Source organism: Diabrotica virgifera, chromosome 9, assembly GCF_917563875.1.
Source record: "Diabrotica virgifera virgifera chromosome 9, PGI_DIABVI_V3a".
NCBI classification, from domain to species: Eukaryota; Metazoa; Arthropoda; class Insecta; order Coleoptera; family Chrysomelidae; genus Diabrotica; species Diabrotica virgifera.
The window spans coordinates 199,055,115-199,081,838 of record NC_065451.1 but is presented as its reverse complement, the minus strand read 5'-3'; the positions used below and the strand labels follow the sequence as shown (position 1 = coordinate 199,081,838).

General features: G+C 31.4%; 1 protein-coding gene across 6 annotated transcripts in view; it reads left to right on the top strand.

Annotated features, from left to right (window-relative positions):
- LOC114334209 (band 7 protein AGAP004871) overlaps positions 1 to 26,724 on the top strand; it is a 688,330-nt gene that overhangs the window by 488,043 nt on the left and 173,563 nt on the right. The gene's annotated exons all lie outside the window — the stretch shown is intronic.

Here is a 26,724-nt window from a genome sequence, read left to right as displayed (position 1 = left end):
AGCACGAAAACGGCACATTTATTTTGTCCGACAGAACAGACTTAAACTCTCCGAACAGAAATTAAACTCTCATGAAAAAATCAGACTGCTATTTATTACCTGTCATAATTCCTGTCATTTGACATATTCTACATGTTCCACTCATTAAAACGCCCATTTGGTGATAAATAGCAGCCTGATTTTTGCATGAGAGTTTAATCTCTGTTCGAAGAGTTTAAGTCTGTTCGGTCTGACAAAATAAATGTGCCGTTTTCGTGCTGTGACCGTTCCAAATTTTTAACCTGTTCCACAATTAAAACTACCCCTGTTCCAGTGTTCACACATATCAAAGTTTATTCGACTAGACACCCTTAAGCTATTAACAAATTTTCAGCTTGCTATTAATCAACTTTTTTTTCATACGCGGGATCCAGACCTATTTCCGGAACCGTGCTATAAAAACTTACGCTGCAGGCCGTGTGGGGCAACTATGTTACCCCACTAAAATACTTTAATAATTCATTTAAATTTTACATTATTGTTTGGAAAGTTATATAATAAGGCACTAGTAACTGAAATAATTTGTTTTTATTATTAAAAAGATTACATTTTTTTTATTTTTACCTGTAATTACAATTTGATTTTATTCCTGATTTTTACAGTCAGGGCATAAAAATGTTTTACTTTCTTCTCGATGTATGGTACAAATTGGTATTCTGCATGTACTACATGATATTTGAGTCTTTCTATCACGTGCCCTGGCAAAAAAGCTGCACCTTCGACTTGTATATTGTTGAATGTCTCTGGCAGGGGTTTCTGGCACTGTGTGCCCCGAGGAGTTAATTTCAATTTTAGTATAAAATTTAAATTATATTTGATAATTTTTATAAAAAAACGATTTAGTAATATATTTTCTAAGATTACATGGAGGGATAGAGAAAAATAAAAATATTTTGAAAAGTTATAAAGACAAAACCGCATCTGGGGTAACCAAGTTGCCCCGCACGGCCACGGAAAGGTTAACGGTCACAAAACATTTATTTAATAATGGATTAAAAATATGAAGAGTACAGTGGAACCTCGATAAGTCGGATTAATCGGGACTGCGGCCGATCCGGGTTAGCAAAAATCCGGGTTAGCCGGAGAATATGGTAAAAATTAATAAAACACAGTATATTTACAGAAAAAATCCATTATAATAATTGCAAAAACATGAAATACATATGCACAGTACATCTAAATTACGTACAGTTTTATTATAACGATCTAATGGACAAGAGGTCATGAAGGCTGAACCAGAGGGATCAGGACGATATTATCCTTAGATGGAATAAGGAATGACCGAAGATGGAAAGGACCAATCGTTTACATTAACGAAACAAAGGCCACGTTGCTCATTCGGAAGAGATGTGGGCATGGTTCTTTGGGTTGGGTTTCTGTTACAATGAAAGATGTTAAATGAATAAATAATGGTATGCGAATAGGGCTAATGGAACGACGATAGACAAAAGATAAATGTATAATATTAACTGATGGTTTGACACTTGGACTCTAAGAAAACGTAAATACTGAATACACAAACGAAAATATTGGGCGCCTGGTATTTTCACCAACAAAAAATACTCAAAGGAACGATAATTAACGAAACATAACACAACAATAAAAAATTAGCAACAATGCTACGACAAGACATCAATGTTCTAATCTTGAGCTGTAAATAATAAAATCAAATAAAATACGACATCGTAAGTTTCAATGTAACTTTTATTAAGCTACTCAATAAGGTGTTCTCAATAAGGTAATACTCAATACATATTTACAGGATCTACACAGAAAGAAATAACTATAAAATTGTTGACCAAAAAAAGAAAACTTCAAATACAGTAACTTAATATTATTTGGTCAACACAAACACAGACCGATAATCAACAACGTAAAATAGATGACTATAATTTCTAATGACTCTAATTACTAAACTGAAAAACTGAATAATTACTCAAAAAAAATTAAAAATATATAGACACTCGTATCCCGTCATCTATTTGACAATAAAAAAAACTTTTTTTGTTTTTTTTTGTGAATTTGATGGCCTTTGATGGCCGAGCCATATAGCCAGACATTTTGTTATTTTAAAAACAAACAAATTTGATTTTTCAATCAGAGGAATTTTTTTCTGTATTTCTAACTCTAAATACATAACAAACTAACATTATTATCTACAATTATTATCTAAATAATACTCTGTTTTGGTTGTTCATTTCTTTTTGTAAATTTTTATTTTTTTTGTATTTTTTGTTGTATTTTTTTTGTATTGTTAGTTTATTTTTTTTTATTATTTTTTTTTATTTTTTTATTGTTATTTTTTATAAAAAATTTTTTACTACGCTAAGACGTAAACCCGATTCAACCTCGCGGAGGTTTACATCTTCTTAGTTTTTTTCTTTTTTTTGCTTTTTTTGCTTTTTCTGTTTTTCTTTGCTTTTCTTTTTCTCTTTTTTTGTTCTTTTCTTTTTTCAACTATAATATACAATAATTACTTAAATCTACAGAGTTTAAAAAAGATAACAACAAAACAAACATGTTTGTTTTGTTTTAACAAACATGCCTGCTTTGTTTTAACAAAATTTCTTAAATACAGGGTAAATTTTATTGCTACAATCTATATTTACAGTTTTTGATATGTTCGTAAATTGTTTTTAATATATTAATATCTTCAGAAAATAACAAATTGTTCTGGTAGACGGGAAGTGGAATTTTTAATATATTAAGATTATCATAAAATTTGTTTATATTTACTGATTGATGTGAACATTCGAGGAGAATATGTAGTAGATCACCTTCTTTTCCACACTCACAGTTAGGTGACTCTGTGAGACCCAAACTGTACATATGAAGGGGGGTAAGAGCATGATTACATCTGAATCTATTTATAACTCTTATGAAATGGGGTTTGATACAGAATGAAACCATCTTTTAATGGGTAGTAAGTTCATGGAAAGTTCTTCGCCTATTTCTAGGGCGGATTTGGCTAGCCTGTCTACTATTTCGTTACCCCTAATGCCTGCGTGTCCCTTTATCCATGATATAATGATGTTTTTTCCTAAATTTGCAATTTTATTATAAAGAGTCATGATTTCCAGTTCTATATGATTGAGTTGTTGGGACTTATGTACGTTAGTTAGTCTATCAACAACACTCTTACTGTCTGTAAATATTATGTAGCTATAGGGTTCGTTACTAAATATGTGTCTTAAAGCAAAAAGTATCGCTATCATTTCAGCGGTGTATATCGATGATTCACAAGGCAATTTGAATAATTTTTTAAATCCACTTTAAATATTGATTATTGCACATCCTACTTTGTTTTGTACTTTGGATCCATCTGTATAGTAAAACTGATAATGTGGCCATTTATGAAGTATAAATGATTGAAAAACGGCTGGATTTAAATTAATATCCATAAAAAAAGTATTAATTTGTTTTGAGAAAATTTCTTCTAATACATGGGAATACATAGGTGAAACTTGATTTTCATAAGTATAGAAAGTACTTCGGTATTGAGATATTTTCAAGTAACTATCTACAAGAAGGGAACATTTTTTCTTTGTCCAATATTTATGAGTTAGATCTAAAATTGATAACTTATGTATATCCTGCAGATAGTTTGTATTTTTTCCTATGGTTCTAGTTATAAATTTATCACTTAAAAACTGTCGTCAAAATTCCAGGAGTGGTTCTATCGCCTCAACTTCCATTATATTAACGGGTGTAGACTTCAAATATCCAAGACAAAGTCGAAAAAATTTATTTTTTTGTATTTCTAATTTATTCAAATGTTTGTTTGCAGCAGTTCCATACAGATGACAACTGTAATCGAAAATTGGACGAATCATAGTACCGTAAAATAAAAGTTCTATATTTGGATCGGCACCCCAATTAGTTCTACAAAAGGCTCTTAAAATATTCATTGCATTTTCAGACTTTTTTATGATATGATGCATGTGATCCTTCCATAGAAGTTTTCTATCTAAATAAGTACCGAGATATTTTATACAATTTTTAATAGGATATTGAATTTGACGTACTTCCAAATGACCTTGTGGAATTTGACGATTTCTGGAGAAAATGCAAATGTCTGTTTTAGATTCTGATATTGCTAAACCAGTATTTTGATAGTGATTAAGAACAGCCTTAATTGAGACATTAAAATTATTTTTACATATATCCAATGATTTGTGGGATATATCTTTTTTTGTTTCTATAATACTAAATATTATAGTAATTACACAAAAAATTACATAATAAAAATGTCTATAGTTTAAATGATCACCCATTTTAAAATAAAAATTACTCAATAATGACATCAAATTAACTATATTAAAAGGATGACCTTTTTAGGATGTCAATGCACTTTTTCAGTTAAATAAACACAAAACAGGTGTCTTATCTAGACCGCACGCGACAAAAATGGCATAATGCTTCTTCACAGTAGCCAGATAATAATTAGTAACTTACTAGGCAAAGTGAGACATCTGTCAAGCTCCATCTGGCCTGCGAAAAGGACAGAACACGGTACATAGCAGACTATTAGCCCCTCAAACATGGGCAGTACTGTTGAATTGGCCTCAAAAGATAAGGCCGGGCGGTAGAAATGGCTCTCAAAGAAGACTAGTTAGTGGTACGATAGAATTTACCGTGCCGTAAAATTGACCATGTAATAGAACTCTTAAAGAAAAAAGGATTTCGTTAATAACGTTGGAACAATAGAATGAAAGGTTACTTCGACTTACCATAATTCAATTATGAGTTCACTCTACTGACACTAAATACTGATCACAATAAATCAACGTCCCAATGCATATTGCACAGGTAACAAACTAAAACAAAGCTTGTTTGAGACGTATGCCCCAATTTATAGACGTTGTGTAGGAACGACGCTAAATTAAGATCTGTGAGAGAATGAGGAGATATTCCCATAAAATCTTTGACACTTAAGACTTATCAGTTAGAAGATTTAAAAAAACATAGTTTCTTCAAGTGCCTTCTCAGCGCGAAGGAAATTTATTATGGTTTTGGGAACACAATTTGATGTGAATTCACATCATTTCCAACTCGCTTTTTATTCTACATGCAGAAAAATGTAAACGTTACAGTATAGAGTATTGTTTATTTCTTGGTAAAACTAAGTCAAACTGAAAAAATGTTTGTATTGTCTGATGAAAATCGGTCCGGGTTAGCCGGACTCCTGAGTTATCATAGGCCGACTTATCGGGGTTCCACTGTATGTCCCTGTAGTTGTATCCATATGGAAGGAAAACTTTTTATTATTAGTTTTACGAAAAAAAGTTATTCTTTATAAAAAGTTTTGCATGGTCCAAAACCTCAGATTCAACCATCAGATATCAAATTTTATGAATGTTATACGAGGTATGTCAAAAAGTTTGAATTTCACTGAAGAGTAAAGTAGCTTTATTTTTCACAATATTGAAAATTGCTATTATGAAAAGTTGTTTGGAATTAAAAACTATATTCTAATATGCAATTACATCCTTCTAACTGAAAAAAAAAATTGAAAAATTATGGGTAACTACATTATTTTCAATTTTTTCAATTCTGATAACTCTTCTATTATTAATTTTACGAAAAAAAAGTGATACTTAATAAAAAGTTTTGGATGGTCTAAAACAAAAAATACAACCATCTTATATCAAATGTTATCAATTTTATACGAGATCTGTCAAAAAAATAAATTTAGATAAAAAGTAAAGTACCTTTATAGTTCAGAATATTTCAATTAGAACGATGTAATTACATACTAAAACATAGTTTTTAATTCTAAATAACTTTTTATAATAACAATTTTCGATATTGTGAAAAATAAAAGTATTTTACTCTTGAGCGAAATTCATATTTTTGACATATCTCGTATAAAATTGATAAAATTTGTCACAAGATGGTTGTATTTTAGGTTTTAGACCATGCAGAACTTTTTATTAAGAATCACTTTTTTTCGTAAAATTAATAATAAAAGAGTTATCTGAATTGAAATAACTGAAAATAATGTTAGTTATCCATAATTTTTCAAACAATTTTTTTTTTCAATTAAAAGGATGTAATTGCATACTAGAATATAGTTTTTAATTTTAAACAACTTTCCATAATAGCAATTTTCAATATTGTGAAAAATAAAGCTACTTTACTCTTGAGTGAAATTCAAACTTTTTGACATACCTCGTATAATATTAAAAAAAATTGATATTTAATGGTTGAATCTTAGGTTTTGGACCATTCCGAGTTTTTTTATGAAGAATAACTTTTTTTCGTAAAATAATTAATAATGAAAAAGTTTTCCATATGGATACAACTTACAGGGACATACTGTATATACAGCTTTGACAAAGTGAAACAGTACGGTATATAAATAGAATGCTAAATTTTAGAATCATAATACAAAATGTTTAGACAATTAACACTTTTACGTTAAGTTGCTTCTTGCCACGATTTGCCCTTATTTTGTAATATCTCTGCTATGCTTCTGTTCCACTCTTTTACTGGTCTGATTCTTCTATGCTTCGCCTATTAGTTTAGCTTTCCACACTCTTTTCTCTTACCTTTTACTGTCTATTCATGTTATAATACCGAACCAGGCTAATTTTTTCTCCTTTATTGTGTCAAGTATAGGTTTCGTTTTGATTATGATTTTTATTCCTTCAGTTTTGTGTCTGTCTATTTTTATTGCCCCTATTATAGGCCTTCTGAGGTATTTTTTCTCTGCTGTTTTTATCCTACTCTGGTGTCTCCTATTTTAAATCCAGTTTTCTGCTTCGTATATCAACTTTGGCCTATACATTGTTCCATATCTTGCCTATCTTCATACATCTCGTCTATTATATTTATAAGAACTACTATTGGGTTGTACAATCCTTATTTGTTTCTTTTTCAGGCTCTCCTATATAGTTGTTTTTTGGATTGAATCTAATGCTCTTTCCATGTTCATTACAGTACAAAATGTCAAATAATTCACGAGATATTTTTAAAAAATTAAATTTTCATTTTTCAGAAAAGCTTCGGGTATTTCGGAAATAGCGTAAATATAACAAATACAATCAAAAAAATTAAAAACTACAAAAAAAATATTTTTAGATGATTGTTGCCAGCATTCATTGTAGTGGTAACTTTTGATGAAAATTTTTTGAAAACTAAAATTTTGCGGAAAAATCCGTATTTCAAAACTAATAACACAATAATGCGTTCGAACACCGAACAATTTTATAATCGGTTTATCCCTCGTTCGGGCTCTTTCAATTTTACTATATTGCAAGCATGGCTAACTTTTTACTAAACCCATGTTATTAAGTGCAGTTTACCGAGTTGGATTGGGGCTTTTGAATATTTTACGCTAGCTAGCAAAAAACGCGCGCTGCACCAAAAAGCGCCTTTTAGAATGACAAGTTTTATCTTTTACTGGTGTTGACTCATAATTCACGATCGATGGCTCTCTATCAGCAGATTCGGTTTTCGGTTTTATTTGGTTAGATAAACGAAATGAATAGCATGATGTTTGGTAGTGGTTTTGGATTTAGAGCTTTGAAATATTTGAAAGTGAATACTGTTATTTCATTAATACAAAATCTATGAATTACGTGTTTCATCGTTTAAACAATATTTTACGTACTTATCTAATTGTTGAAATCCTCATATACATATCTAATCATTGACTAAATTCACAGCTCTTAATGTAGTAGTATTTAATTTATTAAACAAAAAAACACAGTATTATAACCTAATAATTTGCAAATACCGAACTGCAAGCATAATTGGAAGAAGGAAGACATTATTTGGTATCACAACATAATTGTATATAGTAGCTAAAAGATGGAATCGTGGTGTGGTTGAGTTGCGTGTAATAATCTTATTGCCTACGGAAACAAATAAATAAAATTAAAATAAATATAAAACAACAAACTCTCTGTCAATAATATATTTATTTATTTTGGTAAAAATACTTGTTTTGCTTATATTTGGTAAGGGTGTGTGGTTGACCTATTTCGACGCCCGCTGGGGTGTGACTGAACGGACTTAACTAGACTACAAACATTAATTTGTCATATTTGTCATTATGTGGCTTTACCATATGGCCAGACAAGCAATAATTTATTAGATCTGGGGTTAAGAATTGACTAAGGTCATACTTACAATAGCATGAATGCGTGAGCCACCAAAAAGTTATGGGTAAAAACCCTTTAAAAGTTATAAAATCTTATATTATACTACATATTAAGTACATACTACAGAATGTATATACTACAGAATTATAACGTGACAACTCGCAGACACTAGATAACCTACCTTCTACAAATTAGTCGTCGTTCTTCGGTTTTTCAACCGGGTCTTCAACCTTTACGGCATTCGGCTTCACTCAAGTGGATACGGTCGTGGGTCAAACTTAGTACCTATTACCGGAGTTCCACAACTATATATTTGGTCTTACAGGGCACCAGCTGGTTTGCTCCACAGGCCAATCACGATTCTCAATTCCCTAACCCAGCAAGAGAACGAATAACAAGACAAACCTGTGTGTGTTTGTCACACAAAAAAAGAAGTTGACAGGTGTTTATTCCGACAGACATGAATATGTAATATCCGATAATATCCCCCCCCGTTGCAATAGCCACTTGGCTCTAGGTTTCCTTATAAACTATTAAAATCCACTAATATTCCCCCAGTTACAATATTTAGACCACTGGCTCTAGTAAAATCCGCTAATCCGTCTCTCTCCCCAAAAATTGTCAATTCACTATTTCCCCCCTGAAGGCTAAAATATGGTAGGTAAGAAATTAACTATTATTATAAAAAAAAAACTAATAATGGATCAACCCCGGGGTCGTTAGCATTGGTACCAAGGCGAGCGACGCGAAAGAAACGAATTTTTAAGGCATTAATTCCTATACCTTTACACTGTCATGACTATGATTAAAACAAGTTAATATAAAAGAAGGCAATGATAAGTTAATAAAAAATATATATAATTAAAACCACAAAATAATGATACTCATCGTCCAGCTGAAGTTAATCCATCACTAGGACTTCTTCGCTGCCATCCATCCAAAACAAGAAAATAGACCAACGTCCGGTAGGTGTGGAAACCTCTACCATCATCTAGATTATGTTATAGTTACTGTCCGGTACAAAGACTATCACCCGGTACAAACACTATCGTCCGGTACTAGCACTATTTTCCGGTACAAGCACTATCGCCTGGAACAAGCAATATCGTCCGGTATAAGCATAACATGTAGTATAATATAAGATCTTATAACTTTTGAAGGGTTTTTACCCATAGTTTTTTTGGTGGCTTACGCATGCATGCTATTGTAAGTATGACCTTAGTCAATTCTTAACCTTAGTCAACTTTTACAACATTGTCTCTTATTAATTAGGTTATACTTATCATTTTAGGGCTTAACACTGATGATGGATTACTTGTTAATCCGAAAACGTTTTGTTTTGTGATGTAACCCTTATTAGGGTCTTTTAAATATACCTTTTACAAAGGATCCTGTATTTTTTGTGATTTATGGTATATAGCCAGCTTCAGGAATTTTATTTTCCTCGTGAAGATATCTGAACATGATTATTTTACTTATTTTTCTAAGCAAACATATCGCTTTGAATTTAAACCCGTATATTTGCCCAAAACCCTTTGACAACAGTATGGATTTTAATGCGGTGCGTATTTAGTAATAGAATCTCACGTAACTCGAATGCGTAACTAGAAACGTCCCTAAACGTTGTTCTGTGCCGTAATATCTCAGCGCTCATAAGTTTCAAGTTTCACTGTCACCTAATTACATTACTTGCTTTGTCCTATTATACTACGACCTCCTTAATCAGCATCTATGTATAATACACTAGTAAATATATAGATTATAATTATTTATGTAGATATCTATTTATATATTTTACATAGTCGAACCCGCTTATTGGAATAGCCTTCTTGCCAAGCAAAAGTATTCCTATAACCGGGACATTCTAATAACCGGTCATTGGTGGCTAGTAGAAACGTTTCGGGACCGCAAGTTTCTATTCCTTAAATCGGGATATTCCTATAACCGGTATTCTAATAAGCGGGTTCGACTGTATACACATTGTTTTACACTATGGAATAGTGTTGAAATTGCAGTCTGTGGTACATATTAAAACTACATTTATTTCTGTTGAACTTGTTATTTAGATGAATATTTATTTTTTCATCTCCATAAGAACAAACTACAAATACTGTATGTTATATTATGTACTTTACTTACTTAATCCAGAACTCGTCTACTTTTCGGTGTGAGTTATTACGGAGTTAGGTTCTCCGTCGTTTTCTTCCATATTTTTTTTATTTCCTTCTATCCATGAACATTGCTTTTGCTTCCTCCCATTTTATTCCTCTTTTGTCGGCCGCTTGCCTCACTTCTTCTATCCACGTCTTTCTTGATCTGCCTCTTTTTTTCTTCCCATATCTCTCGCTTCATATATCTGTCTTACTATTTTTTCTTCTCCTCTTCTCAGTACATGTTCGAGCCATCTAAGTTGTCCTTGTTCGATTGTTGTTGTAACTGGGTGTATTTTCAGATTTTCTCTAAAGGTTTGATTTCTAATTTTATCTTTCCTTGTTTTTCCTCTATTGTTCTCAAAAATATCATTTCTGTGCTTATTAGTCTATTCTTTTGCCATTTTTAATACCCAAGATTCACAGGCATAGGTTAAGGTGGGTTTCACAATCTTTTTTACTATTTCCGTTTTTATATTCTTAGGTATTTCTTTCTTTTTTAAAAAGTTACTCTTAATAATATTTTACAGCTTAACAGTTTTTGCAATTCTTTCATTTATCTCATCCTCTAATTTGTCATTCCGGCTTATGATTACCCCCAAATACTTATATATGTCTACCTCTTCAAGTTGCTTGCCATCTACTTCTAATTTATGCTTTCCTTTTTGTCTTCCAATTATCATTGTTTTTGATTTTTTTTGTAAATTTTTATGTTTTTGATTTCTAGCTCTTCATACAATATGTTTATATTTTCTTGTAATTGTTTTTCTGACTCCCCAATGATCACCAGGTCGTCTGCGTAACATAGTTCTGTTATTTTTATCATTCTCAACTTCCTATATCCAACATTATATTTTCTCCATTTATGTTTGCCTTCTTTTATTACGTCATCTAGTACTGGGTTAAAGAGTAGTGGGGTCAGGACACAACCCTGTTTTAATTCAATGTTGCTGTCGAATACTTTTGATTTTCTATTTATTGTCCTTACATAGCTTTTCGTTATTTCCTATAATATAAACTCTGCATGCCTATTAGATCTTCTTCAATTTTTCTCTTCTCTAGTATTTTCCAAATATCTTCTCTTTTAATTCTGTAGTTTGAGCATTGTTATTCCTCTATAGTTTGAGCATTCTTTGTTATATGTATAAAGCAATCTTACGAATTAAACATGTCGTTTTCACGAAACGACCAGACGACCACGGAATGAGGGACCTTTTTTTACATGTGCTAAGGGCTAAGAGCTCCATTATTGAGCTAGCTGTTAAATGCTTTGTTATTTTTAGAATTTTAAAATATCATAATTATTAATGGTCTTCAACGTACTGATGTCTGTTTTATATTTAATTGAATTTTATTTTTATTTATGTGGTATATTTCGAGAAATAATCTTTTCTTATAATTATTTTCTGATCCTAAGATCTTGATATCTGATAAATTAAATTAGTGTCTTGTTGTTATGGAATGGTGTGCTGCTGCATAAGTATTTTTATGTGTTTGTCAATCACTTTTGTGCTCCGCTATTCTTTGTTTCAACCACTGCGATGTTTGCCTATATATTGCCCATCACATTCGGGACAAGAGATATTGTCTTATCTTCATTTTTTTTGGGCTGCATACCTCTGTAAATATCTCTATGGATGTACATATGCTCATTTAACTAATTTTCATTCACTGATCGTCTTCAATATAGGATGAAATAGCAAGTATCCTTTCTTTTATTAATCTACTTTTGACCAATAACTTCGTACCATCTTAGTGAATGAGCGACTCCCAATTAGAGTGAACGATATTTAGATCCTCTCATTATATAACTTAAGGCCATCGGTACATAATTCGCAAATATTTTACGGGTATCCCTACTTTTTCTCTCTTTACGCGGCAAATTACGTGTAGTAAAATTCACACTGGTATGGATATGTGAACATTACTAGAATGTCATTCTACTTAAAAATGTCATCATTAATTTAAAGAGATGGCTTTTGAATGTTCTTGGGTAACTGTTATTTTTATAATTACAAATTATTAATTCAGTTAATAAATGTGATAATTTTTTCACTAACTATGTATTCAATGATTGTAATAATTTATATGTACAACAAAAACATATTGTTACATATTGTAACATAAATTTTTTAATAACATATTGTTACTATGGACTATGGAACGCTTACAATTTTGAACATCTTTAACAACAAAATACTTGGATTACAGAATATATTATCCTGTATGTTCCTGTATTATCACAGAATATATTAACTTTTTATTAAGTTCCCTCTTAAATCAATTATTTATCAAATACACTATATATCAATATTATTTAATCAACAACTCAAAATATGCCCGATGCCATGTCAAATATTTAAAATTGTCACTGATTGTCACTGTTTGACTGACGTATGCTGACAATATTCTATTCAAATGAGTGCCTTGTATGACAAAGATAGATTTGGAAATATTACCACGAACATTGTGTTCATTTTTTTCGAATCCTGAAAAAACCAATAAATATTTTTGAAAAATTTTAACGCAGAATGAGAGACTATATTTTTACCGAGGGCTGAAAGTCCTTAGAATAAATAAAAAGTTTATTTTGACTGAGATGTTTTAAATTAAATATCACACTAAATTTTCTCTTACTTTTTCACCCCTGTAACTAATTAAAATAAACATTATAGAAGTTCTCAGGGACTTCAGGTAATCTTTCATTCTGCGTTAAAATTTTTCAAAAATACTTATTAGTTTTCTCAGGATTCGAAAAAAGTAAATCCCCATTTGAATAGCATTGCAGCCCAAAAAACGTACCCATCCTCTTAAGTATTAAACGTTTCTCATTTTTATGACGTTGATCAATTCTCGCTCTTTGTGTATGGTCTCCAGCACACGTTTGTTGGATATGTGTGATATCCACGGGATTCTGAGCATGCTACGGTAACACCACCTCTCGGACGCTTCTAATTTGTCGAGATTCTTCATTTTTGTTGTCCAAGTTTTACATCTATAGGACAAATCTGACCATTCGTAGCACTTCAATACTCTAAGACGTGTGGTCAATACTTCTACTGCACAATACAAAACGCCAGCTTATAAAGCTTTTTCTATTGCAAGTTCTAGTGCCAGTTCTATTCTGGTCAAAATTTACTCATCAATTCAGTCAATCCAGCTACCCAGATATTTAAAGGGTTCCACCCTTTCCAGGCTTTTGTTATGCATTATTTTCTTATGTGTTAGATGTGCTTTGGAATTATAATTTCTTATTGAACAATAACCACTGCATACTTCTCTCCACTTATAATTCTAATGTCATCCCATTTATGTAAAGCTCTTGTAAAAGGATTGTGAGCATTTAGTTAAATAAAAGAAAGTAAATATTTTTGATAGCATATCAGTCGACAGCATACTAAAAAATTTTGATGCATAATATAAACTCCATCATGTATCAGACACCCTCACCTTATTTTAAAAATTCTTTTATTGTGAATCGAATTATTTACAGGACAGGTTATATACGGTCGAAAGTACAGAAAGCTCATACTATTCAAAGGCAGCGCTGAAAGCAGTCAGTGACTGTTGTGTCCCATGAATTTGCAATGTAATATGCGGAATATCGAATGCTGAAAGGATATATATGTCTCTATAAAAGTGGCTTACTTATCGTGAAACATGTATGAGCAACTACAAGAACAGTGGCGCACAAGATGTTGTTAGTTTAAGTGTAATTTCACTACACCATCTTACTGATGCTCTCAAGGAACAAAAATTAGAATTATTTATTCTCTGACTTTTTAAGATGTAAAAGGGTCATTCCATTTCAAATCACTCAATTTTGGAGCAAAAAAAATTTTGGACCTCCGATTTGTCTGAAAATTGGTATATAGCTTCTGCGGGACGTAAAAATAAGATATTTAAAGTTAAAAAATCTTCTTCTTCTTTTTTCTCAAAATGTTATTTTATGCGATTTTACAGTGATTTGGTGTTTATTTATACAAATTTGCATTTTCTATCGTAAAGTATCAATGGAAAACATAATATTTTAATAGAAGGGACTCAAAAATGTCATTATATGGCATTATAACAAGTTACTTTGATTCAAAACAAGCTTTTGATCAAATTTTATAGTGTAGAAAATGTTAAAATAAAAAATGTTTTTACATTTTTTTCCATTCCCAAAATACATCATAATCGATTTGGCTGAAAATTTGCCCACAAATAGAGAAAACATAGGACTTTAAGTGGTGAGAAGGATTTGAATTATATTACAATACCAAAAAAGTTACATGCAATATTATAGTCAAAAATATAGGCGTCTACTGTAAGTACAATTAACTCGAAAATATCGACCTCTCGACAAAAATTTTTAAAAAGAAATTGTAATAATTGTAAATACGATCTATTTGGAACAATTTCAGTTTCTACAATTTTTGTCGAAAAGTTAAAAATGGCGGAGGTATTGAGCAAAACAGGTTCTCCTATAAAATCAAGATGGCGGCTAACGTAACGGAGTAATTCATTCGTGATTTTAAATTTAGGCTACTATTGACTCCCTTAAAGATCAGAAAAATAAAATTTTGGGCAGGTCGGCATTCAAGGTCAAATGCTATCCCGACTGGACTAATATATACTTTTGAGACTGATATTACTGCATGTAACTTTTTTGGTATTGTAATATAATTCAAATCCTTCTAACCACTTAAAGTTCTATCTTTTGGATATATGTGGGCAAATTTTCAGCCAAATCGATGATGATATATTTTGGGAATGGAGGAAAATGTAAAAAACGGTATTTTAACGTTTTTTACACTATAAAATTTGATCAAAAACTTGTTTTGATTCAAAATAACTTGTTATAATGCCATATAATGATATTTTTGAGTCCTTTCTATTAAAATATTATGTTTTTCATTGATAGTTTACGACAGAAAATGCAAATTTGTTTAACCTTTAACTACCCGCGCATCAAGTTATAACATAACTACACGCGTGGCGTACTCTATACGCGACAAGAAAATACACTTAAAAACAGCGGATTTGTTTACTTTTTTTGAAAAAATACACGTAGTTGTTTGTTATAAACCTTATTCGGCGTCAGTAAATACTTGAAGTTCCTTCCCAGTAAGCCAATTGGGATTTATAACTGGAATCACGGAATAACTGGATTCCATGATAAATAAAATTACTAACACAAATTTTTTTGAAATGTGATTTTTTACAGGAGAAAAAGTATTGTTTATAAAGAAAAATATATTTTGTGCCATAATAACTAAAAAACAATTGAAATATGTACTTATATTACGACTTATATTAATATAATCGTGGCATATATTGTCCACCACCGGAAACAACAAATACTATACTGTAAATTACGATCTTCCCAGAACGCCGATTAAAATGAAACTAAAACCAAATTTTAAAGCACATTCCAGTGATAGGTTAGAGAGATAAACAAGGTCAAAAATTAAATTTTTAAATATATTTGCAGTAGAATTCTTAAATCTGGCGTACAAAATACACCAGCGCGTGTAGTTAAAGGTTAAATAAACACCAAATCACTGTAAAATCGCATAAAATAACATTTTGAGAAAAAAGAAGAAGAACATTTTTTGACCTTAAATATCTTATTTTTACGTCCCGCAGAAGCTATATATCAGTTTTCAGACAAATCGGAGATCCAAAATATTTTGCCTGAATGATTTGACATGGAATGTACCAAAAGTAAAGCAAAACAGAGTGGTGAAATATTTCACCATTTAGTTCACATCTTTATTCATTTTTGTGTGTATAAAAGGAACTAGTTCGCTAAAGAATATTATTACGGTCAACGACAGGTCGTGAATACAATTATAGATTCCCTTGTAGAGTATTTCATCAATCTCTTCTGCTTTATTTTTCTATCTTAATAGGCTATTAATTATAATATTCAAAATAAGATAGCTAAAAGGAACTACAACGTTAACGGGGTTTTATTATTTCATATGGTCAATGGACATCTATGTATGAAAAAACCGCGGAGTGCTACCATTTAAAGGGGTGCGTTTTTTAGAAATGGGTGAATTAGTCCCTGGGCACAGGTTACATTAGGGTGAGTTCTGTGCACTTTTGGTACAAACATATCTACATAAAAATTGTTCCTGGTTAAATTTCCTATCTAAAAATCACTTTTTAAAGTCAATGATACTTTTTTTACAAAAATATATTCAAAAGAAAAAGCACAAAGAAACCCAAAAGAAAGAAATTTTGTTTTTTGTCCCATAAATTTTGTCCACTAGGATATAGGTATAGATATTGCATTACAGAAAAGAAACCTACATATTTCTTCTTTAAAATGTTGTTTAGTAGAGGTAATTAGGATTTATAGTTTTCGAAATATGATTTTTCAAATTTCGCCCCTCACAGCAATTGTGGACAATTTTCCTTTTTATTTCGCAAATATTGTTCTGTAACTTTTTTCTACGTAACTTTAGTTAGGTATATGCAATGGTACCCGTAATAGGAATAGAAATCAATTACCTTTAAAAATAGTCTATACTGTATAACGTTATACGACCTTTTTTAAAGAGATTATGATTTTTCAAGATTTTATACTTTTAACGATTTTTTATAATATAATATAAAAATAAAATAATATATAGTATACATAATATAATATTAAATTATATATTATATATTATATAATACCTAATATAAAAAAATAATATTTTTTACATTTTTTACGATTATTTTTTTTTCTTGTACATGAATATACTATATATTGCTCAATAAAGAGGGCTTACTTTCTGTTCTTTAAAATGGTGTATCATCTATATTTAAATATGTAATGAGAACCGAGTGATTCTTCGATTTTTTTTTACCTGCATTACTTAAAATTATTTCTTTTACAAAAATTACATAAACATTAGTCTTAAAAAACATCAATTTAGTTAAAATTATTTAAACGTTGACATTTAAAAAAATTTCAAAATCAAAGTCCATCTCTTCGTTAGCATTAGCTTCAATATCTTCCTCTGACACCTCAGTTATCTTAAGTTGTGCTCACTACGGAGAGCAATGGATTGAATCCTCGCTCCGACCCTTGCTCCCTGGTATTTATATTCGTTATATTCGTGAATTCTCGCATTTAAAATAATGTATTTATTTTACATAGCGATCGATAATATAGTTTCGATCGCTATGTAAAATAAATATATTATTTTAAATGCGAGAATTCACGAATATAAATACCAGGGAGCAAGGGTCGGAGCGAGGATACAATACATTGCTCTCCGTAGTGAGCAAACCCATGGGGTTGCCACAATAAGTACCCATCCATATGCACCCTTTGCAGAATATTGAACAGCTAATTCCTATCTTCCTACAACCGCAGTTTTTTGTACATCCTTTGGTACATTTACATGCTATTTTTTCAAGCAAAGCTTGTAGTGCAGGAGCTTTGACGATAAATATTGGAACTAATCCATATTTTGAAGTTTGCCCGGCCGAGTTAAGTGGATCCAAAGTATTACCTATAAAAAAATAAGATTCAATCATAACACAAAATCACATAAAAAAGTTATAATGAGGAATTTAAAAAATAATCCTAAAATCAAAAATCGTTGCAAGTACTTATTACAATTTGAAAAAGCATATCTTATTCAAAAATAATCCTAGAATTTTTTGTAATACACCATTTTAAAGTAAACAGAATAAGCTTTCTTTTGTGTTATATAATATATACCTAAATGTAGAAAAAAAGTTACATTGGGAAATTTACAAAATAATCGTAAAAAATATAAAAACTCGTTAAAAGTATAAAGACTTGAAAAAGATAACCTCTTTAAAAGAAGCCGTACAACATTATACCGTAGAACATTTTAAAGGTAACTGATTTCTATTTCTCTTACGTGTACCATTGCATATGCCTAAAGTTACGTAGAAAAAAGTTACAGAACAATATTTGCGAAATAACAAGGAAAATTGCCCAAAATTGCTGTGAGTGGCGAATTTTGAAAAATCATATTTCGAAAACTGTAAATCCTAATGACCTCTACCAAACATTATTTTAAATACAAAATATGTAAGTTTCTTTTCTGTGAAGCAATGTCTATACCTATATCCCCGTGGACAAAAGTTATGGGACAAAAAACAAAATTTCTTTCTTTTGGGTTTCTTTGTGCTTTTTCTTTTGAATATATATTTTTGTAAAAGAAGTATCTTTGACTTTAAAAAGTTATATTTAGGTAGTAAATTTAACCAGGAACAATGTTTATGTAGACGTGTTTGTACCAAAAGTGCACAGAACTCATCCTAATGTAACGTGTGCCCAGGAACTAATTCACCCATTTCTCAAAAACGCACCCCTTTAAATGGTAGCACTCCGCGGTTTTTTCATATATAGAGATTCATTGACCATATGAAATAATAAAACCCCGTTAACGTTGTAGTTCCTTTCTATAGTACATAATCAATAGCCTATAAAAAGCGCAGAGGATATTCTGGATATCCTGCCTCGTTTTGACTTACGATTCATAGATGGTGCTAGTTGCATCCGTACAATCCTTAAATAGAAAAAACAGTAAAAATGGCCACAAAAACGTTACAAACACATACAATTTTTTTTTCATGGTGTGGATGCATCACCCACCCATTTTGACCTAGAAGAGATAGCTGACTGACTTAGTCAGTTGGTTACCATCCTAGGCCAAAATTGTTAGGTACAGTTGAGTCCGCGAGTCTTTACCGTGCGTCATTAATACCTAAAGAGATCAAACACATACTTTTTGAAAGAAAACGACTAAGTTTTCACTCTAATGGCACATAAAACAACATAACATTACTCTACATCCCACCAGACTGAACACAATGGGAACCTTCTCTGGTTACACATCCGAGGCTTCTACAATTTGCAAGCCATACGGATGCTGAGACTAAGAGAGATGAGGCAATTTTACAATTTATAATTCACGTCCCATCTGCTCAGCGCGGTAAAGTTTCAACGAGAATGGTTCCCTTCGTACTCCAATCACAATAAACATGTAAATCAAAAATGAATAACCATTTTTAATTTCGTTGTAAAACGAAAATACTGCCGCACCATATTCTAGTCCAACCAGAGAGTGCAGCAAGCACCTCTACAGGTTTCGAAACTTATTAGTCTATCATGAGGAGGCATATATGCTGCTCTCTCTGATCCAACCAAAACAAAGCCCGGCGTGAAGGGAGCCATTCTCGTTGGAACTTTACCGCGCTAAGCAGATGGGACGTGAATTATAAATTGTAAAATTCCGTCATCTTCCTTAGTCTTAGCATCCGTATGGCTTGCAAATTGTAGAAGCCTCGGAGGTGTAACCAGAGAACGTTCCCATTGTTTTCAGTTTGGTGGAATGTAGAGTAACATTATGTTGTTTTATGTGTCATTAGAGTGAAAACTTAGTCTTTTGCTAGCAGTTGCCGCTAGAGCATCTATGCCACGCCGGGGTTTGTTTTGGTTAGATCAGAGAGAGCAGCATATGTGTCTCCTGATGAGAGACTAATAAATTTCCAAACCGGTAGAGGTGCTTGCTGCACTCTCTGATTGGACTAGAATATGGTGCGGCTGTATTTTCGTTTTGCAACGAACTTGAAAATGGTTATTCATTTTTCACATGCTTTTTACCTAGCACAATTCTCTTCCACGCATGAAACTAATGACAAACCATCTGCCGCCTGTTATTAAGTAAAAACACATGTTTTTTTATGAACGATCTAGACTCAGTGCATTGAAAAAGATAGGTACAAAGAAAAACGATTGTGGATGTTTTTACGTATTTTAAGTACAATTTCTGACGTTTCGGTTTTTTTACTTTTGTGGCTGTCAGTTTGTTGAATTTTTTGCTGATATTTTGTCGAATTTTTGCATTTTGATGTTTTTTATAGGATACAAACAGTTGTTTTCACAACTAATTTTATATTGGAGTTAGAAATTTTATGATAAGTTTATGTTATTTTACGATAAATTTTGACAACGTACAAATAACCTCATTGTTTAATTGGCAGCTAATCTGGAAAGCTCAACGTAGGTGGCGCTCGTGTAGTTGGAGGTCACGCCAACTTACGTCAACACTTCAAATCAATCTATTTCCAAGTAAACATTGCATATTTGTTTCGCTGTGTGAATTAAACTCGAGAAAATAAAATCCCTCAATGTTGTGCTATGCATTTGTGCTTATCGAGAACATCAGGACACAGGTTTCTCAAAGATATTCTGAAGAGAAAAAAATGGATTGTAGCAATAAGAAGGGATACATATGTGCCGACTATAAACGCACGTATCTGCAATACACATTTTGTTGAAACAGATTACGTATTGCCCCTAGATTCGACTGTAAAAAATAGAATACTTCACTATAAAATTCAGATCAAGATTTATTATAAACGCACGGATTAAGATATGCAATTTTATATACATTCACACTGTTGCCACATCTACAATCGCTTTTTATGGAGTGAACATGTAAAAAAATTTATATTTGAAGCAATAATAATAATTAATAATACTTATAGAAAAATGTGAAATACTAATTTTAAATAATTCTCAAGTTCTCAATATTTTTAGGGACTAAAACATAACCTGATCAAACCTAACCTAGCGTCATCGAAAATAATATAAAAAAGTTAATAACTGAATTTTAGTGACATATTATCACTAGTAATATCACTAGAGGTCAAATTATTTCCGGAAATTTTTTTGAGATCATGAATATTTTGAAAATTTCCCGAGTCGCAGACGAGGGAAATTTTCTAAAAATATTCATGATCAAAAAAAATTTTCCGGATATTAATTTGACTTCGCATGGTATTCGGTAAGAAAATTCCACACCAAATTTGCATTTGAAAATCCAAAGCTGCATGAACAGATTAATAGCGCGCCATAGCTTTGTCAGCAATTATTTAGGCTTTCAAATTCGTAATTTCTACTCATTGTAGTTGCATAGGAATACCATTTCAAGATAGAAAATAGTATATTCTTCAATTTTACATGTTTTGAGTAACTACAAGTGATAGAAAATGAATCAAAACTAAATTATGTAAACAAATAAAAACCAGTCTGTCAAAAATGTTCTGTTATTGTAAACGTCAAAAAATTTCCACTATAATTCGCTGTTGGGTACCCCACGAGCAAAAAATTTCCGATAAAATACCTCCGTTGCCATGGTGATCTGTCAAAATAACGTATTTTGATTGGTTCAAAATTACAGGTGTGGAATTTTCTTTAAAATATGCTTTAAAATGATTAAAACATATTCTGATCAAACCTAACCTAATCGAAAATAATATAAACAAGTTCATAATTGAAAATTAAAGTGAGCTAGTAGGTACCATTCAAATATTCTTTAGTGACTAAAACATAACCTGATCAAACCTAACCCTAAATTTTTCTAATTTCATCTTAAATTTAGTTGCTTTTCACGTAGACAAACACCCAAATAATTGTACTTAATTAAATTAACACATTCTGTATTTCCATAAGGAATTATAATTTTTTTTAAATAAGACAACATTGCACAGTCGACTGCTCTCAACCGATACTTAAACCTTTACACCAAATGCGCAACTGTCATGGCGGCCATATTTTGAAAATATCACATTTTTAAATGAGATAAACACAAAAATTAATGCTGAGCGAACTTAATTGTGAATTTTAAATTGATAAAAAAGTAAGGCAGATCGCACATATCATATTATTCACAGTTGCCAGACTCGTGTAGGGAGCGAGTCAATACTAAATAAATACCCTCTTCTGAGCTATAGAAATAAAACATTGAGACGATGATTAATATATTTTATCATTCGATAAGGGCTTCCTATTTCCAGTAACTCTCGCATTCCTTCTCAATTCGTTTTTCAACGCACAAACATTCTCCAAGATCCATATATTTCGGCCATAATTTATTATTTATAAAATCGTAATCAAAAACACCATAAACAATTTTCACGAATAGTCAAAACGTTGACCTCCAACTACACTAGCGCCGCCAAGCGGGAGAAACGGTGTACATAGGTGCCATTGATTTATTACCCTTACATTAAACTCTCATGCAAAAATCAGACTGCTATTACTAATCAATATGATTCCTGTTATTTGAGATATTTCTCGTGTTCCACTCATTACAATGCCCAGTTGGTGATAAACACCAGTCTGATTTTTGCATGAGAGTTTAATGAAAGGGTAACAAATTGTTTACTTTTGTGGCTGTCAGTTTGTTGAATTTTTTGCTGATATTTTGTCGAATTTTTGCATTTTGAAGTTTTTTATAGTATACAAACAGTTGTTTTCACAACTAATTTTATATTGGATATATTGTAAATTTTATGATAAGTTTATGTTAGTTTACGATAAATTTTGACAACGTACAAATAACCTCATTGTTAACATAGTTAAGAAATGCTTGTGTTTAATGTTCCGCCAAGTGAATAAAATAACAAAAAGAAAACATAATATCAAATTTTATTACAAATTGTTTATTTATTTATTAATCAATGATAATAAAATAATTTATTAAGCTACTTCAAATGTAGCTGTAATTATGCACCAAAATTTTAAAGCAAAACTTAAATTTGACATTCTATTTAGTTGATAACGTCAAATTTTATACTATAACCCGTGATCGGAATAATACCAACTATCTGTCAATTACTGTTGCGTTTAGTTTTCCGACTTATTTCGTATGCTTTAAATGATGACGCACGGGTAAAGACTCGGGGACTAAACTGTATGTGATACACCCACACCATGAAAAAAGTTTTTTTATTTGTTTGTAACGTTTATGTGGTCGTTTTTTTTCTGTTTTTGGTTTTTCTGTTTTCTGTTTAATATGTTGTTTTTTGGAAGAAATAATTTATAATCCTGAACCACCAATATTCATTATTTTAATACCTAGTTTATTATAAGCCGATCATTAATAATACCGCAAATACTGCTCTCTGCAAACATAGCCATATTGAAACCACAAATAATTAATTAAAATATTATATGTATATTGTCGGTAAACCACGCATAATACTGTATAAATCCTAAATAAATAAAACTTTCCTACCCTGCTTTGATCATTGTTGAGGTTATATATTCAAGAGCTCTTCTCACAAATATGAACAATGAAGTCTGGCCGCTCTAAATTTTACGTCGCCCTCAAAGGACTTATGTAAAAGATGAAATATGTAAGCTCAAGTGTGACATTTATGAACGCAAGGTAAACTAACATGATTTACTGCGGAGAATGCTTACTCAGTACAGTAACTCCATTTCAACAAGACACGTAACATATTTTTAGTTAGGTTAGTTTCAGCGCGGAAACAAAAGGACAAGACAACAACAAAGAAAACGTGGTATAGGTAAAGTCATTTCGGACGGCCCTAAATGTGCATATTATGGCGCATCTAGCAAATATGTAAGAACCGCCTTTAAAGTAGGTGATTGCTGGCTTATGGGGGCCTTTTTTAAACGCTTTTATTCAGTTCAATAGTTTGTGTCAAATCTTTAGACGTTAATTTGACTGCCTTTTCTTCAATGCAAATGAATGAAATTTTGCAGACATATGCATTCGCAGGAACAATACACGAATAGTCGACCAAAAATTTATTTTTTGTTGTGTTTATGAATTGTCTAAATAAAAAAAAAAGATTTTAATGGAAAAAGCTTAAATTCTCTTGTTTTTTATAATGCAGAAACTTAAAACTTTTACAGGTTGTAGCTAATTATATGAACTAAACATTTCACTTTTTACGTTAATTGTTTACGTTATGCTTCATACATAAAAAATAAAGTTTCAAATTTATCCAGTTTCTGTCCGATTTCTATCCAGTTTTCAGCGAAAAAAGTTATGGCACCGCAGAGAGACGAATGCTGCCCTTAGTATTGTCGTGGGCTTCGACTGTCCATAAAACGCAAGGTTCGACTATTGACTACGCTGTCGTGAACTTGGGCCCGAAAATGTTTGCGTAAGGACAGGCTTAAAAGCCTGCATTGAGCCTGCAAAGCTTACGTTGCATTGAGCCAAATACGATCATTAAGGTACGTATTCATACAAGGGTGAACCCCGCTCAGTGTAGCTGCTCAAATTGATACGGCATGCGCTCCCCTACATATAAACCGCAAACCGGTTGAATCGAAGAGGGTAAGCGCCGAGCGACGATCACCGACGCATCCAATATGTGGAGCTACTACACCGAGCAAGGCTTACCCTTGTATGGATACGAATCTTAAGACGGCTTACGCATCGAAGAACTGCATTGCGAGAAATTAACAGAGTCTACACCGTGCAATAATAAAGTATTAGAAGAGATGGAAAGACTGCGAAAACTGTAATAGGTGTAAATAATGATTTTAATTCAAGAAATGTATAAAGAAATTACAGAAAATGTACAATGTATGTATCAAAAGTTGAAATAAATACAAAAAATGTATCTGTCATATACTCACATCGTTTTCTAAACATGACGATATATTTTAAGGTTTAAAAAGTGTAAGACTAAAAAGTAAAAAATAAAAAAATATGAAAAAATTTTTTTTAAGAAACGCTTTTCTTCAGTTTTGAATGACTAAAATTAAAAAAAAAATTAACTAAAAAGCAAAAAATACAAAAATTAAACTCGAAAGATTATCCGAAAAAAAAAACGTTCGTTAAAAAAATTAAAAAATCTAACACATTCGTTAAAGAAAACGTGTAGCGCGTCTTCATCGAATAAACTCTTTGAGGATAGCGTCCCGCGCTTTTCTTTAACGAATGTGTTAGATTTTTTCATTTTTTTAACGAACGTTTTTTTTTTTGAATAATCCTTCGAGTTTGATTTTTTCATTTTTTGCTTTTTGGTTAATTTTTTTAAAAAAGTTTAAATTTTAGTCACTCGTAACTAAAGAAAAGCGTTGCTTAAAAAAATTTTTTTTCATATTTTTTTATTATAGCTACAGTACATCGTCCTTTTTGCAAGATGATTTAAAAAGTCTTAAAAATGGTTTTAACTGCTTCGTTTGAGCGAGTCTACCATATTCTGAAAAATTTCAGAGTGTGGGTTGGAAGTGTTTCCGCAAGACCCACGCCTAAACCTGTAGCTGTAGCGCGGTTAGGTTTTGTTAGTGCAAAACTATAAAATTTTTAATGTTAATCAAAAGATTATACAGTCGGTCTAATATACTTACGGTTGCACGTCATTATGTACGTCAGAGATCTAAGTTGACATAGTTGCCAATATATAAAAAAATCCTGAATCAATTTTAAATCAAATAGATCACATAATTATTGCAAAAGTGAATAATACAACAAAACAAATTAACATTCAATGTTCAATTCAATAACAAATTCAAAGAAATAGACAACAAGAATTGAGTTATAATCTTACGTTAAAGTAAATAACAAAAACAATAAATATAATAAAACAAATACTTACAGTAAAGAATAAAAACAATTCTGAAGCGTCAATACCGCAAATGTCAAATAAATGTTACCAATTTATGCCAAAATATCACGTTCGTTCGATTACAGTTACGTTCCGAAAAAATGTGTTACATAAAAACGCTTTATAATCCATTTATACAAATTAAATGAAACATATTATTGTGTATTTCTTTAAGTTAACATTAATAGATATCTTCAAATATTATCTCTACGCGTATATAATAAAATATGTCTAGTGGCTGTAATTCCAGTGTACTCATCAAAATGATTCTAAAAAAGAACACACCTACCGCCTAAATATTTCGTGTTGGTATCACGTGACGTCCCGGGCTATAACGCGGATCACGTGTAACGGTAAGTATATTAGACGGAGTATATGTTAAAATAAAATAAATTATTTTTGTCGGACAAAAACGAGGGCGCGATCGTAGAGTTCGACACCCGCAATTCGGAAGATGTCACTCTATCGCGGTAGTTTTGTTGTTACAAAACTCTTAATTTTCAATTGAAAGTACTTATATTTAATTAATAAAAATTGTCGATCTCTTGTCCGATAAATTTACAGCCTCGTTTCGTTAGTCCGACAACGTAAATATGTTAACGACGCGAGACGCGAAAACGCGTCCAACCTGCACTCTAAAATTTTTCAGAAAGTGGTAGACTCGCTCAAACAAAGCAGCTGAAACCATGTTTAAGACTTTTGTAATCATCTTCCAAAAAGGACGATGTACTGTGGACTAATCTATCAAATAAGAAAAAATAAGAAGTAGTCCCAGATGTAAACAATAAATCTGAAACTTATCGTTGAACCAATTTCTGGATACATATCTTCCGTGGTGTTGAGTTGCGTGTGTGATCTTATTATCCACGGAAAAGATTAAATGAAATTAAAATAAATGTAAAAACAGCGAACTGTCTGTCAATAATATATTTATTTTAATTGGAAAAAAGAACGTGAAAATGTCTCGAAACAGGGTGTGACCCTTATTCTAGCGAGGGATGGTGTGACCGCACAGGGTGCCTGCT